Source organism: Patagioenas fasciata, chromosome 2, assembly GCF_037038585.1.
Source record: "Patagioenas fasciata isolate bPatFas1 chromosome 2, bPatFas1.hap1, whole genome shotgun sequence".
Taxonomy (NCBI): domain Eukaryota; kingdom Metazoa; phylum Chordata; class Aves; order Columbiformes; family Columbidae; genus Patagioenas; species Patagioenas fasciata.
In genome coordinates this window covers 150,841,253-150,855,863 of record NC_092521.1, presented here as the reverse complement: position 1 = coordinate 150,855,863, position 14,611 = coordinate 150,841,253, and the positions used below count along the sequence as shown (strand labels likewise).

Genomic DNA, 14,611 nt, shown 5'->3' with positions numbered 1-14,611 from the left:
ACCTGTCTCTAAGTGACATCTGTGTGCTAGTTTAGGAATAGATCTTCATAGCAGAACTACTTTGGAGGTAAAGCAGGAAAATATATTCTTCTGGTTCAGTGCTAACCACTTGCATGCTTTTAGCCTGAAATAAATACGGAGCCAGGTACTTCCATCCAGTTACATAGTGGGTAAAATAAACCTTGTGAGCTTTGCTCACGGAATAGACATTCTGTAATTATGGGTTATGTGTATGACTAGTTAGGTGACTAGAAACTGGCTCCTCCATCTGCAGGGATTTCTCCATGGAAAAGGAAAAATATAAAAAACTCTGAAGTTCATAATGAATACAGGGTAGGATATCTAACACACTACTAATATCCCAAAGGCTCTCAGCTCTTTATAATGGTGATCATACAACTAGAGCTTAGTGAAAAGAGTAATGAGGCCTGATCTGCCCCCAGGCTAACACAACAGTTTGTGAGGTGGCTTTTTAGTTTGTTTGACTTCATTGGCATAGTTATGCTACTGGAAATTCTGCTAATCCAGATGAAGTGTCTTAAAAAAAGAAAATGTGGGTTTTGCGGGTCCTGTGACACAGCAGCATTTTGATGTCAACCTTGTAGAAAGCTGAAAAAGGGATTTATTACAATTAAGCAGGAAGATAAAGAGTATATTAAACACTGTATTTGTTATTTCACATACACATATGTTGAAACAACGATCAATGTCCAGTATGGATTATCTTTCAGTCCTCATGCTGCCTTCGTACGCCTCGGCTGTCCGCGGGCTGCAGGACTCATGCCCAGCACTGCTCTGTTCCAGCGGCTGTCACAGGAGAGACAACTACAGGGTTCTAATGAGAGAGGGGGTAGCTGGGATTGTACTTGGGCACTCATGGGGGTCTGTTTCTTGACACCAAAGGCAAGCAGGGACAGATGCACAGGCTTTGGAGCACTTTGCAGGAGCTGTTAGCAAGCGGCCCACAGAGGCTGTGCCCAGCTATGCACGCGTTCTGGCACCTTCTGAAACGCTATGGTTTCTCTTGAAGGCCTTTCTCACTGCCAAATGCTTTTTGCATGTGTTAGATGGGTTCCTGAATCATAGTTGTATAGTGCTCATGCTCACAGAACTAAGTTTATTTTTGATCACACTGGCATCTCCTTTCTGAAACATCTTTTCTTCCCTTTAATCCACAACTGTAGTCAACAGCACCTTCGAGCTCTGGTGTACCTTCCCATACACTCAACCTCATGGTAGACATACTGTTAAATCCCCGAGTTGTATTTGCTTTCTGAATTAACACCACAGCGGTGATAAATGTGGCAGTTCTTGGATATTGTTTCATGCTGTTTGCTGGCAGCATCAGTGGAGTAAATTGCCGCGATCTCAGTTGAATCACACACCGAAGGCTCTTTACAGCCACAAGGACTGAAAATAACCTGCTGTAGAGAGGCTTTGGTTCTCACTTCCAGTTCTATGAAATGGACACATTTCCAACTACTAGCTTGTCCAGCAGAGAACAAGATAAGGATTTAGTCCTCCTTGCCACAGAATAGTTTAGAGAATACCTGTACTGAAAACCTCTCTGCTACGCTGACGTACAGAACCAACCAACAAAAAAAACCCCCAACCCTTGTGAGTGTATACTGTGAAAATATAAGATTTTAATTCAGTTTTAATGCATTTGGCACATAGTGTATGATGCTTAACTCCTCACCTCAATAGAGGTTAATTATATCATGTCCCAATATTTTAATTATTCTCTAGATTTATACGCAAGTCAGCTGTGAAACAGATCTAATAATTTCTTATGATAGTGGACACCACCACTCAATTCTTTATTACTATAAATGGACCCAATTTCTGTGTCAATAAAAATGACACGTACTAGGTACATTGTTCCCAGGATCACAAGCATTTCTGGTATAGTCCACAACAGACAGACTGCTAAGTTTTGTAACATGATGAATGAAACAAAACTGAAAGTAAGTATTTTATTTTACAGAAGCTTTCAAAATACAAGTCCTTGTGCCTTGCTCAGAGTAAAAAATTCTTCCTTACTAAAAGCAGCCTCCAGTAATACTGATCCTGCAGCACAGTCACACTGTTGTTCTCACCCCACAAAACAGCATGACAATTTATAAAGTGATAAGACAAAGAATTAGGAAATAACTAATTGACATAATTGAAATGTCTCAGTTAATATACTTGGTTAACAGCAATGCTACCAGGAGAAAATTCCCCCTACACACTTGGATGAAAGCCTTACTGTTAACTCATGTCATACTTAATATAGAAATAATTAATACTTGTATATGTGCAGTTATTTGGAGCAGAATTGCGCAGCTATCCCTTGCTACTCATCAAAGGGACACTTTTTTATATATAGAAATAAAGTGTTACTTTTATCATAATTCTCACAATACAAGGGTGGCAAAAAGGAAATGGGCTAATAATACGTCATTACAGTTACAGTAGTCTGAGGTCTCCCAGAAGTCAGGGAAGAGATGTAGGAGCCCTAAGAAGTCGATGCGAGCCACCTTGCATGGTGGTATGAACGTGTCTGGTCAGCTTGTGTCTCTTCACTGGCTATTGAGTGAGCCTAGCTGATTAGTTCAGATCAAATGAAGCATTTATAGATGGGTAAAATCAGACGTCATGAATACCACCCTCAGTGTCTAGTGCATTAGGAGAGCACAAAGCAGGCAGAAAATTTCCTTTGCCTCAGGATGTTAGGGGGTTGTGCTATTGGGCACACTGTTTGCCCAGAAAGAGAGTCCTATAGCAGCCAAATCTGTAGAGATTTGCTCGTACCTGGAGTTAGCAGCAGTGGCCAGATCAGAACACCTTTATCCAGAAAAAGAGACACTCATTCTGGTCTTCTCAGAGTCCTAAACTAAAGGTGAATAAGACGTCAATATTTTTGAAAGAGAGTACCCAGCATACTCTTGGCTAATCCATTAATGTTTTCAATATTTCAGCAGTGCTCCTGCTCTGAATTGGAACCAAAAGCAAGTCTTTTCATTAAAAGCCAGAAGGAGAGAGGGAGTATGAGACCCATTTAATTGAAACATTTCCAGCCAATACGCTGAGGAACATTTAGATTCTGCACGTATCTTATGCATAGTCAATGGAAATTGCATGAGCAGAGGCTGAAAAGGCTCGGAGGAAGCTAATATAAAATGAGCAAAGGCTACAATAGTCTAGACCGTTGATCACAAGAATAAGGCTCTGACATTTATCAGAGAGGAACCAAAATAGCTACTAACTGGACTCCTTCTCTGTGGCAAGTGAGCCCTGACAGAGTTTAGAGCAACCTGCCAGTCTGCTCTGCACCGAGTGCCATGTGTGACAGCAACACGGTGTGACAGACAGCAACACAATGTGACAGCAACACAGTGTTTCAGCAACGCTTCTGCAGGGGATGCTGCACGGAGCAGCATCACGAACCAGCACAATCCCCTTGTCCATACATGCCTGTCTCCCTATAGCAGGTGCATCCTCTGGCTGGGTCAGTTGTTTCTACACCCCCTTGCAATGCAGAGCAGCATAAAAGGTGGGGCAGGACTTGGGTAGCCCAGCAGTCTGTGAATAACCATTTGGCTCTAGGTGTAGCTGAAGTGGGCAGCTGTTTGAGGCAGCTGTCTTCAAGAGACACCGACAGGACCATCCTTTCCTGGTGAACCAAGCAGCATGCCTCACGGTCTGCCCTCTTCTTTACTCCTGTAAGAACAATATTGTCACAGTCAGGACAAGCATAATCCTCTGAGCGGGAGTCAGAAAACATCTTGCAGAAGGAAAAGCCAAAAGATGACTGCTGCAGTGTTTCCATGCCGTTCACCCCCTTCGCTGAAGCCACTAACTATTGGAATGGGACTGGAGCTCTGCACAGCTGTTATTTACCTCTGTTTTGAAATGCAGAAAGTTGCAGTAATCTGTTTATTTTTCCTTAACTCTTTTGTGCTTCAGAAGTATCACACAGTTCAAAAGGATATATGACCAAATTTGAAGAAAATTATTGGGCTGGCAGTGTTTTAGCAACTTTCTTTGTAGAAGAAACGCAATAAATAAGTGAAAGAAGATTAAATAAACACAGAAGCTATCAACAGTGCAAAGAAAAATAAATGTCAAAGTGAATAGAGAAGTTTGAAAAATGATGACTGGTGCAAATCTTTGCTTTTTCTCTGTTTTCCATCAAGACTTCTCTAAAACTTAAGGATGTCTCCCAAAGAGGAGCTTGACATCTTGCAAATGGAATGGAACCCGCAACTGGTCCTGCAACTGGTCCTACGGGTCTGGGGAAGAGCAGAGCAAACAGGCATACAGCACACTAAGGAGGAGGAGTTTCCCTTTAGATTTTTTATATTAATCAGACCCAATTATTAGGGTTAATTACCGTTATCGAAGTTGTATAATACGTATGGCCCTCACCTGACGCAGTTGTATAGTCCTGAAATCTAATAGTCCGTCCCCATCTGTTCAAAAGTAAAGACCACTCTTACTGTATCAAGAAGATTAAGCCCTGTCCTTAGACTTTGGGGAAAAGGTTTTCCATCACTGTGCTCAGAGTTTGTTTTGTATTTTGCTTGGGGCTTAAGGACCGCCTTGAGACTTAATTTAACTTGGACGATTTCCCCTTGCCTTCCTTGTATGTCTTTGGTCTAATCCTGCAGATGACCTTTGTGTGGACAGACTTTGCAGCCACATGGAACCATTTGGGATCTGGTACATGTGAAACAGCACAATACTGCAGCAAAGAGTTCACATGTATCTAATGAGTTAAAATATTTGGCTGCTGCTTTCTTCTGGGAAAGCAGTTCTGAAAAGAACATCTGAGGGTGTCTCAGCAGAAGACTAAGCTGAAAATATTCTGTAAACGTGGCTTTGTTCCTTAGATCATTACTTTTGACTTCTCCCAGAATTCTGTTATTGCTGATTAGATTTTTCAATTGATTTTTGTCCAGATTTACAACCTAAATCCATTGCCGAACAGGGACAAGCTGGTGGAGGGTGCAAACAGTTAATTTAGTCACGCTAGAAACATATTCAATGCTTTCTTCAGTCAGTTCAAAAGCATGTTTCTTCTTTATATACTATGGTTTGCACAGTCAGTCAACACAGCCTGTTTACAGAAAATTAAGGTTTCTGTTCAATGGTTGCAATAATTTACACGGATGGGTTTCTATGGTTTCTTTATCCATACAGGCAGATGAGCCACTTGGAACCTGAATCCAGTTCCAGGTGTCCCCAGTTCCCACAGTTGTCTCTGTCAGTCTATAAAAGTAGAGCAGAATCACTCATTGGAGAACATCTCTAATGCTGATCAGCCAGCATCTTCCGTAGCATTTGACATTTGTTCAAAGGGTTTGTAAAACACTGGAAGAGAATGAATCCAGTACTTTCTTCTCCTTGAAAGAAGCATCCATAGACAATCCCTTCTCTGGAAATGGGATGTAGCCTGCTGAGGAGTTTATAATACTTCTACTATAATGTAATTCCAGGAAGCTATGGTGACAGTTTAGCTCTATTAAAATACCAAACATACTCCTAATCCAGCCTCTTCTGGAAAATTCATACTATACAAACATAAATATAATCCAGCTTGCCTCCCAGATTTTTTTTGGTGGGGGTTGTCATGCTTCCCTGGATTTGTCTCCCCATTTTTTATCTCACTTTTTAAAAGTCAGAGCAGGAATACAGGTAATGGGAAAGCAGCGGGGGGAACAAACAAACAAACAAATAAAACCAGAGTGTAATATCACTTTCAGAGCCTAACCCCCACAAGTAGTAATCAGCTTACAGGTTTAGAGACCTTCTGGCCCTTAGATGGCTCCTGCTGTCCCACAGAGCACCTCTTGTGCCTCTCTCTCCAGTGAAAAGCGAGCTGAGCAGCTGTCAGTCAGCATAAGTAGCAGCACATGGAGTCAGGTTTAGAAGCCAGTAAAAGTCAGGTACCTGGTTTCCACAGGGTACCTGGTAGTGAGGTTCTGATGAGCTCAACGTGAAGTAAAAGCTCTTTGGACAGGGTAGGCAAACTAAGAAAGCAGCAACTGATACAGTGCCTTTGGGTGGAGCACATCATTGTTGGTAGGAGGGAGGGTTTTGATGAAATCAACATATTTGTATGATATAAATGTATCATTTTTACTCCTGAGCTTTCGCTCAATGGGTGAAAGCCATTCTGATCCAGCCACAGCCACAGAGGAAGATCTGTTAGATGGCAGGGCTCAGGAGAACGCTGCCACATTTCGTCTGTCTACAAGGAAGCTGTGGATAGTCAGAAGAAATACAAGATGGGTAGCCTGAATTTTGGAGATGGCTGTTAGCACCCCTGTGCTACTAAAACATGGTTTCACTAATCAGCGGATCAAGCTGCTGATTATGTGATAAAGCAAGGAGAAAGTGGTAACACTTGTCAATTCATCACCAGCTACTTCCACCTAAGCTGTCAGTTCAGTAGATAAATTAAACATTTTACAAAATAGGGCTGATTTATCACCTCCCAGTCAACAGCGCAAAACCAAACACAGAGCTGTTATTTTAGTAGAGGAGCTAAGGTAACCCAGATTGTCATTTCACTTTTCTCTGCCATTTGAGCACTTAAACCTTTTCTGTCACGGCCAGTTTTAAATAGATTGGATATTTATTGTGCTGAACTCTTTTAAACTGTGCATGTGTGGGAGGGGAGGGTTTCTGAGGGAAAATGCTGCACATCTAATAGTCCCTGCTGGCTTTCTAAAACAAGTTAACATTGTTTGACCTAAAGTGAATAAACCCTCAGCAGAACTGAGGCTGATGACTTTATCTGTTAGACTCTGGCTCCTCTAATTTAAAACAAATGAAGGAATGTAGATATTTTAAGTGAATGCAGAAAAGATGGGAGTGCTATTTTTTTCCCCTAGGCCTTTACAAAATTAGGAAATCTTGCTGTAAACAACAGGCATGGCATTTTCAGAAACAAGTTGTTATTCCACAGCAACAGTTTCCAACAGCAGAACATGAAAAAAAAGAGTTTTGCTTTGCTTATGGTTTCAGAGTATTTCAGTAGATTTTCATTGCTAGGAACCCAAGCTAAAAGTAAAGTGAGTTCTGCTGGTCTCCTCTTAGCCATAATCTTGCTTGCTCAAATTTTACACTGCAACTAAATCCCCTGGGCTCACTGAATTATACTTGAAGTGTTTTTGTCTTTGGCTGGATGACGGTGAATTCCTGCAGGCCTGAACAATTTTGTATTTCTTTACAGAGTACCAAGTTTGCTATTAGAGGTGAAACCCCAAAGCCTCTAAAATGTATAAAACCCCACACTCACAATAGCAAGGACAGTTGGTGTGAACAACTGAGGCTTATTGATGTACAATGGATCAGCCTGCCTGGGCACACATAGGTGGCCTCACACAAACACCTCTGGGTCCAGTTCAGTGACACTATATGGAGCCACACACGGGGACATGAATAAGTACCAAGTTAGGCTGTGAATTCACAAGACATCAGAAACTTTTCACCATCTCTGTTTTGGACACATTTCTCATGGAAGAATAACCTATGACACTACTTGGTCACACTCGCTCTGAGGGGAAATGGAGTACCATGAGCCTCTTACCGAGCACAGTTTTCCCTCTGTTTGGCGATGGATCAGTGATGCCGGCCAGGAGGAACAGTCATGTCGCTGTCAACTCCTGGCTTCTCTTTGTGCCCAGGACATTGTCATCCAGACTGCATGAGAAGCAGCATCCTGACAGAGACAGCTCTCCCTTCACATCTCAGCTTTGTTATCTAAGACCACACTGAATAGTGGAAGATACATTAGCTGAGACATTGGTTTTCATAGGGTAGCTGGCTAGTCCCCAAAAGCTAGAAGACAAATGGCTCCTTTCTCCCTGAAATTCAACAGGATAAGGACCCCCAAGATGTCCCCCCAAGCTATAAGATTACTCTCTGTTGGTACTCTCAAACCCACAAAGTATTTTTAGAGTATTTAGTTAATTGCCTCCTCTTCCAGACCTGGGATTTTAGTCTGTGCACATACTCCTCTGTCAGGGTCATGTTACACCTCCTCTTCACAAAGGTGTAGGAGGAGTACGTGTGTGTGCGTGTGCGCTCACATGTGCTCTGCCTCTGAGGAGAACATAAAGGGCCAGGAAACAACAGCAACAAACAGCTCAGATATTTAAAAAAAAAAAAAAAAATCTCTTTCAGGTAGCACTGAAAGTCAAGACCCAGTTTCCTGCCTTAGAGAAAGCCAAACTACTTCTCTCTCCACCTACCATCATCATCCCACAGCTGATAAGGGAGGAGACAGCCTGACCATTTCAACATACATTTCAGGTCAGGAAACCAGGACTGTTACCCTGTAAGTTCTGCAGCCTCAAGGTGCTACTGGAAAGATACTGAGGTGTCCTCAAAGCAGTGGGTGAGGAAGTTCTCCTGGCACAGGATAGGAAGTAAGCCCAGGAAAGTCAGTTCCTGGTAACTCCTGTTTGGGAGGGGCGGTCATCTTCCCATGCACATCTCTATTCAGTGGCCAGTCTCAGGACATGGGTCCTGAGTGTATTGCCAGAAATATTCCTCACAACTTCACTGAGCTCACCCAGTAGTGATCTTCACTTCACAATCCTGGACATGCCATGCATTTATGTAATGTCACATGAGCTGTCTCATTGCCTCAAGTCATTCACATCTATGCCAAAAGGAAGGATCACAGGGGAAGGCAAGAGGTTGTATTGCCCATCAGACTGGTCAGCTTGGTGCTAGAGGATATTCTGAGGACATAGAAGTCACCAGCAACATGCTTCTGGTCTTTCAGAGAATGCCCTTCTTTCCCTCACACCTGTGTTCAGCAAGCCTGGTACTGCTGGCTCTGGTCTGCTTCAGTGCCCAAGCACCCACAGAGACTCTATTTCCCCTCTGTTCAAACCCAACACTTGCCTGCAGGATTGCCCTGTACCTGCTCTGCACACCTCGTTATTCACTGGTGCTGCTGGCAACCAACCTCATATCTCACGTTGGAGCCTCTGCTCCCCATTTTACCCATGCCTTCAGTAGATTTATGTATGTATGTATGTATTTATTTATTTAACTTTTTGTAGCATATATTTTTTTTTAACTACCTACCTGGATTTTGCTCCAAATGGTTAATCCTTCTCCGGGTGTCTGAAGTATAGTCCTCTCATGAGATAGATCATTTCTTGTGCCATGATGGTCACCTCTTGCAAGGTCTGCTACTTTCTGTTGCAACCTCTGTGTTCATAGGATTTTCGGATGTCTCTGTTCGGTCGTCCTAAACTGGCAGCAGCTCCAGCTCAGAGATGACACTGTAATGCTCTCAAGATACACAACCCACCACAGCATCCTCCTTGGCTTTCTAGTAGGCAAATGCCTCCTTTTCATCAAAACTTCAGATACACAGAGATTTTCCCTGAGGGTGAAGTCCCGCATAATACTGTATGTGCTTAAAATGGTGTTAGTTCTAGATGATATTACCTAGCACCCTGTGACTGGTGGGGATGGCACAACTGAAGCTTCAGAATGCCAGAACTGTCTCTAACTATGGACCCAGTGGCAGGTCAGGCTGCAATTCTCCTTGGCAGTGCTCCAGAGCACCTGAAAAAGCATCAATATCCAGGGCTGAGTGCGGTAGGTGTGATGTCCTGTGAAGAGAGGATTGAAAAAAAGAAAGACTTTGGTCAGAGATCAGTGTACATGTGGGAACCAAGACATAGGCATGGTACCAATGACATTTATTTCTGCTGCCACAGTGTAGGTGATAGGAACATCCATAGAGTGAGAGTGGAATATTATAGTACAGTTACCAAGAAAACAGCTACAACCACGTCTAGGACGATTTATGTACTAGTTCTGGACAGGAAACAGATGCCTGTATGACAGAATCACAGGAATCTCAGTGCAGAAATCTGTGAAGCACATACAGTTGCACACAATGGCTCTATTACTGTATAGCTCTAGTCATGATTTCATGGCTTTTACATGTCTAGGAAGGGACTGTCTACTAGCTGTAGTATCTTGGAAATATCACTTAATGAAAAACGTGTCGTCCACTTCTTGATCTCCCATTCTGGGGAGAATCTAAAGAATTGTTTTCATGCAGGGCACCTGTCAACATCCTTGGGTGCAGGGAAGCTGTTAGATAGATGCCCATTGGTGCTGTGGCCATGCACTGAGAAGTCTGTAGCCAGGGTGCTCACACTTTCAGGGAGGTAGGAGCATTCATTACCTCCAAAACAGAGGAGATTGCAGAGGTGTCCGTGTTCTGCCTGAACCTATCAAAGTAGGTCCTGACCGTGAGATTTAAGCAGCTGGAGTCTATGGTAGAAAGTGTTATCAGAATGATCATTACCTCAGCAGCTCCTGTAAGTGACAATTTCTGAAAGCGAACACCAGTACAAACATCTGCCTGCTTAGAGGCACATCTCAACCCTCTCACTCTTCCTTGCCTCCCCACACTCAGGCCCTATTAGACCCTTTCCTACTTAACTTTTCAGACTATCTAGTCTTGTCCTTATCCCAGCACAAAATACTCAAGATCTACTGCTATCTCCCACTACTGCCTATCTAATCTACCCTACCCAGGTACTACACACTAATCTAATCTGAAAAGTCCTGTAAGAAACCTGCTCTCAACGTCTGTTTCTCTCCACTCATGCTCTCTAATGAAGAGCCGGGGTGTTTGGGACTACGGCTAAGCCTCCTCACTCCTTGTGGCACCTCCAATCCGACACATCATGTGGGGCTGCAGGTAGTGAGAAAACCGAGGGCCTTCAGGATGGCAAAGACGACGGAACTGCTGGGAAGCGAGTTGCTTCACAGTGTGCTGGGTGCAGGTTAGATGCCTAAACACAAGTTGTACATGCGTTAAAAAGGCATGCCCCTGGGCCCTGCTAGTACCTATTAAGGACCATGTGGGAAGAAGGCAGGTACCTAAAACATATATAGCATAATGAATTTCAGTCCTCCACTCTACCTGGCCAAGTGAATTTTGATGTCCACCATTTACCCTCTAAAATGTCTATATTCTCAAGATATCAACACATTCATTCAGCAAATTATAGTTTAAGATAGAGGCCCATAATTGTGCCACCAGTGACCCAGAATGGGCAGAACAGAACAAATGAGTGCACCTCAGCCCCTGGACTGCAGTGCAGGCTAAACTCTGCCTACCTCAGCAATTTAAATTCAGCTGCTAGACTTTGCACTGAAGTGGCTGAGATGCGCTCAGAGATGTCTGGACTAGCTCTCCTATGGGGATGATACTCTTCAGCAAGGAGTGACAATAAACAGTAGGATGGTGCTAACACTTTAAGCTGCTGCAGCTGTCTGCTAAGTGAGTATGTGTCAACACCTTCAGACTGGAAGGTGAGAAAGTGAAATTATAGCTTTCAGTTACCCTAATTCTGCTTTTGCAACCTCTTTTATTAAATCACTTTCAAGGATGGTTAAGGGACTCTGAGATTTTGCTTGTGTGTTATGAATATGAGATAACAAGGCTGTTTCTGAAAGCTTGCCTCCTTTTTCTGTTGTAACTATGACACCATATTCAGAATGAAAAATTACAGCAGCATACCCATATACATGAAAGTCCTAAAAACACCCCAGTGTCTCAAACATGTGCACAAAAAACCAGAACACCGTGATTAAGATGAGGAAGTACACAGTTTAATAAAGATTCACCAGCACAAACATTCTTTTGATAACTGCACAAATATAACCTCCTCAGACTTAATAATAAGATCTATTTCACCAGCCTAGCTATGAAGAAGTAATTTGTGATTTTAGGTTCACATTTTCCTCTGTGGTATTTTCATCTCCCTATTATAGTTTGAAATCTAAAGCTAGAGAAACTGATTGACAATCAAAGAAAAGTAAAAATGTAAGATTTGTCACTCTACTGATATAGTTGTGCTGATATACAGATTTGATAGATATTGAACAATCACTCTGAGTCTACTTGTGGTTTAATCTCTCTGAGACATTTTGTAAATCTCACAACTTTCTACATGCATATTAGTTGTGATGCTAATTTAGATTTGGAGTCAGTACCGTGGCTCCTACAGAAAAAGTGATTATTATGAATACTCGGAACTGATTTTATATACATCACACGTTTTTGATGACGTTCTGCAGATTGACATGATGACTACAGTAGAGAGAGCAGTATGCAGCCGAATACACAGCTACACTTCTTGGTTCTGTTTGCTAACAGCTTCTAAACAGGAAAAGTGACCCAACTGTTCCCCTTCTCCACCCTTAAAAAATCTCAAGTGATTTTAATTCTGGTATTTTCAACTTCTTGACAACCACTAACTGGGTGATATTTAAACTGTTTGCTCAGGGTCTGTATGGCAAATAAACCTTTAAATCTTGTGTGACAGTGAGAAATGATTAGGGAGCTTGGACAGAACCATCCTGTGGATTGCCAGCTGGACAGCAGTATGCCTACTTAAAGTATGTATATGTAATCTCTGGTCCCGGATCAGGTTCAGCCAGAAAGTAGTCTTTAACATCAGAAATTTATGAGGAACTCAAATTCTTCAGAAAGGACTACAGGTTTTTAACTGTATATCCACCTATTGAAATCCATGGCAACACACAGAATTGTAGGTAAGCACCTGAATCAGTGAACCGGGCCTCAGTATTTGGACCTTGAGACTTTTCCTCCTGCTACTGGATGTAAGCTCTTTCCTCAGCTCTCTGGATACCAATATTCATACCTGCAACTGATGCGAGTTGTCAGTGGATAACCAGGCCAGTCACCTCTTTTTGGAGATCACTTTAGAGTAGCACAGTAAAAACCTCACCACAACCCAAAACGTTATTATTGGTTTGAGACCACAAATAAGGCATGACCTTTCACTTCACACAAGACCTTTACTATTTCTTAAAAATGTTTTCCTTCATTCCCTCTCACAGAGAAGTTATTTGTCCAGCACCTACGCTGGAAATCGCCATTCTAGACAAGGAAAAAAAAAATAAAAATCACACACTCCAATAACAATAGGAGAAGTATAGAAAACGTTTGCGTCTACCAGCTTCACGGAGGTAATAAAACCAAGCTTCCCCCACCCCCCAGGCCGAGGGGCGGCCGCAGGACTCCAGCCTGGCCTCCTCCCAGAGCCCCCTGAGTGGCCGCTGTCCCGCCGGGGGAGCGCTCACGAAGCCAGGTGCAGGTCGGAGGTGACGACAGAAGCCCTAAATCCTGAGTTAGGGCGGAAAAACCGAGATTATACCTGCGTGAACCCCCCTGCGAAAACGCCCTCGAGGGGAAAAAGGAAACGCCGCCGCCTCCGGGCGCGCTGGCACGCAGAGGCGCGGACCCGGCGGGACTCTGCGCTCCCCGGCCGCAGGGCGGGTGCCCTGGAAGGCGGCCGGGAGCGAGTTCCTGCCCTTGCGGTGTCGTCTGAGGAGGTGGGTGGATTTTTGGAGGGAACAGAAACCGCCAGCCTGGAGGCGGGGGAAGGGGACACGCTGAGGCTCCTCGCCGGCTCCAACGGCGGAGGCAGCGGGAGCCGCCAGTGCTGGGAACGCCTCTTCGCCGCCGAAGGGCCGGAGCCCCCGGGCTGCACAGTAAGAGGGGCCCGCGGGGCAGTGTCCCCCTTGGCGGGGTCGCGCTGCCGACTCAGACTCCAAGGGCTGAGGGGCTTGCCGCCCCTGCTCCTGTCAGGGTGGTGGCCGCCGTGAGGCGCTGGGGCGGCCATAGGGCCTTCCCGGGACGGGTGAAAAGGGGGTCGTGCTCGGAGGCCGCGGACAACGAGGAGGTGTCGCGCTGGCCCGGGCAGAAATCGCAGTGCCCAGCGCGGGCGAGGCGGTTAAGCCGCGCCAAAGCCGACGCCTTCATCAAGGCACTGGCTGAACCTCCTCGGCGAGCCCGCGGCTCCCCCTCCCGCCGAGCCCGGGCCGGAGCGCAGCGAGCGGCCCCCGCCCACAGCGCTGGGCGCGGCCGGTGCCCAGGTGGCCGCGGAAACTCGGCGGGCGCAGCTGGCGTGGCTCGATGGCCCCCAGCGCCGAGACGCCCTAATTGGCGGCGGCGGAGCTGGCAGCTGGGGGCAGGGTTGGCCCCGAGCGGCCGCCTGCTGCCGGGGCGAAGCGGCGCGTCTGTGCGGAGAGAGGCGGGAGGCCCGAGGGAGGGGCGGCGGGCGGGGCGCGGTGGTCTGATCGCGAACGGCTCCAGCTACGTAGACGGGGGGAGGGGGTCGCCTGGAAGAGGGGTAGGCTCGCGTTAGGAGACAAAAGCTCGGCTCTCTGAGCGAGGGGCTTGGCCTTACTGCTGCCGGGAGGGCTCTTGTTGCCGTGTTCTAAGCGGAGTTCGTGCGTTTCCCGCCGCCCCCCACCTGGTTACAGCGCTGGTTACGGCTGGGCCGAGGACCGCGAACAGGCGGCGGCTACCGCCCGGCCCGGTGAACGAGCGGCCTCTCGGTTCCCGCTCCGGCCTCCACCAGTTGATCAAAGTTCAGGTGGGCCTTAAGAAGCGACCGGTCCGCCGGCCCCGCCAGCTGGGGCTCCCTCCCTCCTTCCCTTCCTCCGGGGCAGTGCTCCCCCGTCGCCGCTCCCTCCCGCGGCACGAACGCCTGTGTGTAGCGAAGTAGGAGGGAGTGGGCGCCTCCCTCCGCCTGCCTTC

General features: G+C 45.6%; 1 long non-coding RNA gene across 1 annotated transcript; it reads right to left on the bottom strand.

The window, feature by feature from the left end:
* Positions 1–1,598: 1,598 nt before the first annotated feature.
* On the bottom strand, positions 1,599–14,343 carry LOC139827287 (uncharacterized). The gene is made up of 3 exons (XR_011737762.1): positions 14,259–14,343; positions 9,094–9,629; positions 1,599–3,705 (listed from the first exon to the last, which is right to left on the bottom strand). It is a non-coding gene; the product is annotated as an uncharacterized lncRNA (long non-coding RNA).
* Positions 14,344–14,611: the final 268 nt, after the last annotated feature.